Genomic DNA, 5,351 nt, shown 5'->3' with positions numbered 1-5,351 from the left:
TTTTCGAGTCGAATTCGAAACAACGTAGATGTCACATAAATTACATAAAATCAAGTAATTCGATTAAAATTTGCATGATTATTTTAGCGACTTTTTCAAAATTGTTTTTTTTTTTTTTTTATCTACGATCGTTCCATTCACTTACGAGTTCTCTCTCTCTTTCTCTCTCTCTCTTTTTTTTTGTATATCATTAAATAATATAGTAGAAACGTGTCCTTCGTTCTTCCATATTTAAGAAGTTTAAAAGACAGAAAATAAATTCGCAGACCGGTTCCTATAAAATTTATGATTATACGTCCAATAGTTCTATCGAAATAGTGCTGAGAGTTTCACGAAGTCGAACTTGTCAACATAGTGTCGACTAAAAATATTTGTACTTATTCAAGTTTAAATATTAAGAAGAAAATAATTTGCGAGAATAATAAATGGGAAGATTGACCGATGCTCACTCGACTCGTTCGTTTTGGATAACTATGGACATTTTCGCAAAAGAGACACTTCTCGTTTGTCCTTTAGATCCGTCTTTTCACTTTTGTCCAGTTTTTTTCTTCCCTTTTACGATGTATTTTATAATGCAGTCAGCGAACAACCGAGTTTCGCTTGTTTCCCTTCATGTCGCTTCATATATTCTCATCGGAATAAGACCTCTTGCACTATTAGTCGGTGTGCCGTCTAACACATGTAACTTTTTGCGTTTCTGTCGTTGTATTTTTCTTTTCCTCTTCATTCTCCTTCACCTCAACCTCGTTGTCGTCTTCGTCGTTGTCGTTATTGGCTGCTATCTGTGCTTGCTAGATAAGGTCTCCTTCCCAGAAATTCAGTACCGTTTCTGAGAACATTACAGACTCTTGAATACCTCTTCGTTTTAGTGCGCTCGTAGTTATTCTTCTTTTCCCCTTTTACGCGACTTCATCGGCTTCTATTTTCAAAAGCAAGCAACGATTACCGTAGAAATAAATGTCGAGATGATCATTTTTAAAAAGAAAAGAAAATTTATTTATAAAGAGTTACGTTTGATTCGAGATAGATAAGAAGAGATAGAAAATAGTTACGCAGACTTTATGCGCTAACGATATTTTCCTTTTTTTTTCTTCTTTTTTTTTCTTTTCTTTTCAGTTGCTCCACGAGTTTTATTTCGAATATTCATTGGCATTCACGTTTTATATTATTTTTCATACCGATAGCTCAGTCACCGTTTAACGTTACCGACGTATTAATCTGTCGTAATAGCTTACCTTATATCGCAGTTGCAATTTATATAAATTTCTTTTTTCCATAATATCACGATAGATATGAAATTTTCTTCGTGCGTATATAAACTTACGATCCTACCTAGTTTTTTACAATCCTCTTAATGTCTCCATTCCGATGCAATTATAGGAATATTCCATCAAATTTATGCAGCGTTCGCGTCACGTCATCACGATATTTTTCCGCTCGTTATATTTCCTACAGCTGATATCATCGCCGTCGTCATTTTCTTTCATTTCTTATTCAGTTTGCATTTAATAATAAAACGTATAAAGTATACACATAGATTTGAGAAATTTTTTACGAGCTCGATTTCGTTATGTTACCATGAAAGTCGTTTAAATGAAAAATAATAGCGATCGAGAAAAGAAGAATTTCTTTTAAAAGAGAATTATTTATGAAGATCCTTCGAAGAGAGTTTGGAAGATCAATGAGAAAGTGCGATTCGAACGGTATCGACCTTCGGTTAGAAAGAACAAAAGAGTACCGGCAGTGAGGTCACTTAGATATTGGCAAACGCGTGCCTTGCACGCAATAACGCTTTCTACGTTCCGGAACCATAAATAACATTCAGAAAGATCACTGAGACTAGATTAAAGCGATCCGTTACGTACGAAACACCGGTCGGAAAGAAAATTTGAATAATATCGAACATTAGCGAACAGCGTAGCTTTACACGAAAGCCGCGAGGATAGTGCATCGAGTCGCATCGTTCTTATACCTCCATTCTACTTTTTTTCTTCTATCTTTCCTTTCTTTCTTTTTCTTATCCTCTCGTCGCTCTTCTCTCTTCCCTTCACCGCTGAGTGCCTCATGGTATCAGTGACACGGAAAACATGGCAGTTCGACGGCGCGCAGAGAGAAGTCGATGTAGCAGGAAAACAAGCGTAAGAGCGCAGGAACCGTGGAATATATTTATAGCCGCCTCGAGCTATTAAGATAATTTATCGGGGCCATTACCGAACAAACGAGAGCATTAATCTATTCTAGCTTCATAAAGAGAACTTCGTCGACGATTTTGTAGCCCGCGCGCCAAACGAGCACTTCGGAGTAAATTGATGGATCCCCCTGACCTGACGGAGGACCCTCCGTAAATTGCTCGTAAATTTTTATTTATTCCACCACAAATAAAAGTCTCCGTAACAGTGGAGAGAGAGAAGGAAAAAAGGGGGAGAAGAAGGGAGGAGGATGGTTCTTGGTCTCCTGCTAGGACGACTCTCACAAAGTGCACGCACGCACGCACACGTACAAATACACGCTCTCTCTCTGTCTCTTTTTTTCTCGCTAGAGCTGTCTGGTGGAGTTCGTCGATCGCCGATCGCTAATAGAAGTCCGACGGTTCTCATCCATCGTGAGCCGTTACGCCATTGCATGACACCTCGACTTTACGATTCTCCAATATTTATGTCGAACGTTGGGTCACCGTGTCTTCCGTTTGAAACGTACTTTATGCGATCCTTGCGCGTAGCAGCCGTCGTTTTAACAAACTTTACGAGCGAAATGTGCCTGGAATGTATAACTATAATATTATAACGCCGTTCTTAATCTCATAGTCCGTTGCCAAGATAATTTGGCGATGAAACGATGCGTCGGATTTTTTATTCGATGGAGGAAGGGGAAAAGGTGAGGCGAGAAAGGGGATCGCAATAAAATCATCATCCTTGATCTCTTTCTTAAGAGATTAGCTACCTAATCTTCTTAACGAAGTCGTCGAGAGCCAAACGTTTACCACTTTCTTAAGACACCTCTTGGAGCCGAGCATGTATTGGAAGGCAAAGATGGCCGACGAGGAAGGAAAAAAAGTGGAAAGCGACGCGACAGGTGATGGATCGTGGCATCGTCGTTAACGCGTTCGTGTCTTCGTCGTTCGTGTATTTGTCTTCGAAGTTAAATCCGTTACGCAGGAAGCTCGATTATTTCTCGACGTTCCGCGTGCAACATATACATGCATATAGATACCTATACATATAACGAATAACGAATAACGAAAGGAAGAGGAGCGACGAATCCGCGTAAGAGAGTCGTAGGCACGTAGGCAATACATCCGCCTACGGCGACTATCCGCAACACAACGCCGGAAAGGTTCGCGTTGAATCCCAGTGGCGTGACAGGCTGCCTACGCGCGGCTGTATCTGCATTGATCAAAGCAGCAATTACTGTCATCGTAATATTACTCGGGACGTTACTCACGTCGTGGGGGCAGCGCTCGGGAGAGAAAGAGGGAAGACAACTGCGATAGCAGCGCCACGACCGAACCGCGACGAAGCCGCGACGGAGCCGCGAAAAAGCCGCGGCAGCACCGCGACAATGCCACGTTGGCACCGCACCGATCGCAGCGCCAACTTCCAAGCTCCGACTTCCAGCAGCGTTTAAACGGTACGCCGTATGTGTAAGCCTTGGGCGTAGACCGGGTAATGATTTCCCGGAATCGCGTTTGATGTGGCGGGGCGTTATTGGTTTTCTCTGGAAGCACCGGCAATTTTTCACGCAGCTCGTTTCTGACCCCGACAATGATTTGCTGCCTCGCGTTTAAGAGCCGCACGGAACGACTGCAAAGCCACTATATCGTTCGTACTCTCTTTCTCTCTCTCTCTCTCTCTCTCTCTCTCTCTCTCTCTCTTCCTCCCTTCGTGAATTTTTTTGACGTTTGTTTCTTTTTTTTGAAAATAAGATTATACTAGGCCGCCGATACAATAATTCTCTAATATTATTCCGATTGTAATTTTGGGCATCTCATAAATTTTAATGTTCTCGACAGAAGGTCATTTGTCAAAAGAATGTGTTATTAAGAAAGCTCTAGGTGACGTATAGATCTAAATCTATTAGTAATAGATTCGCTGAAAAATGTAATAATTTCGAGAACCCACATCTGTCGGGGTAGTTCGACGTGATTTACGATCTGGAAAACATAAATATCGCTTTCTTTCTGAGTCCATGGCCGTACACATTTGGAACGGTTTGTCCAATCTCCTGAAAACTAACCACTCGCATCTCGTGACTGGACTCGAAGCGAAATGGCGAATAATAGATCAGAATAGAAGGCACGGATGGAACATTGGAAGCTGCTGATGCTAGATGATAAATTTGATTTGGTCGGAACGAAAAGAAGAAAAATCCGTGAGGGACACGTGGTCGGTCAATATACGTCAAAGTATGGTTTGAGAGGAGTGGCTTTGCTTGCTCACCGTGTGGTTTCGTGAAATTCTTGCGGAGTAAGCTTGAAAGCTGCATCTAATAATGGAATGGTCGCATAGGGGTCAGATACGTAAAAACACGCCAAAGATTTATGAAGCACCACGCTTTGCTCAGCGTGATGCTGCATGGGATCCCCTGGAAAGCTTAGTCCTCGCCCTGTTCGTTGTCTTCGTTGTCGTCGTTGTCGTCACAGGACGTCAATGGCAGGTTCTCTCCGGTTTCGGTTATGGACATGCGCCAACACAGGACTAAGAGAAATAATGTTACAAAAGCTGTCTTTTTTGAAAGACGAGATTCATGGTTACGAAACAGGCAGGGGGTACGAATTGATTTTTCTGAGTTTTCGGCCTGTCCTTTCAACCAAAGTATCTGCTATCCAACCGTTCAAATAGAGCAAACAAACGAAAAATGTCCCTTTTCCGATATTTTTCATGCTTAACATCGTCTTATCCTCTTTTTTTGTAGATTGTACCTAAGGATGGCAATTTTGGAGATTTTCCTTCTTCCCATACAAAGGGAAAAATGGAAAAATTGTCTTTTGTTTGAACTGCGAAAACTAAGAAACACTGTTCCAATTTGAAAACAACGATATGTCTACATATAAAGAATGTAAAAAAATATTCGAGTTAAATAAATCACAAACACTTATTATTTTAGGACAATATTTCCAAAAGAGTAATAAATATTCCAACAGACCAAAAATCGTATATTTGCTTCTTTGGCAAATATTGAATTACAAGTTACTTTAATGAATATTAAATTACAAAGTGAGAGACTTCGTTCGTATCGGAAATGTCTACCATATATTTTTTTCGAATATCTTGGAAAGGAAGCAAAATTCTTAATCATCCTGGAGGTTTAACCTGACGACATAAACGTCCTTGTAAGAACGCGGATAGGATAGG

The 5,351-nt window shown here is 40.7% G+C and overlaps 1 long non-coding RNA gene across 1 annotated transcript; it reads left to right on the top strand.

Moving 5' to 3' along the window:
* Positions 1-2,954: 2,954 nt before the first annotated feature.
* LOC124425120 lies at positions 2,955-5,110 on the top strand. Its single transcript, XR_006942435.1, has 2 exons — positions 2,955-3,627; positions 4,912-5,110. It is a non-coding gene; the product is annotated as an uncharacterized LOC124425120 (long non-coding RNA).
* The last annotated feature ends 241 nt before the right edge of the window (positions 5,111-5,351 follow it).

This window comes from Vespa crabro, chromosome 6, assembly GCF_910589235.1.
Source record: "Vespa crabro chromosome 6, iyVesCrab1.2, whole genome shotgun sequence".
Lineage (NCBI taxonomy): Eukaryota > Metazoa > Arthropoda > Insecta > Hymenoptera > Vespidae > Vespa > Vespa crabro.
Note: the sequence above shows the minus strand (reverse complement) of the source record. Positions and strands in the feature narration are given on the sequence as shown.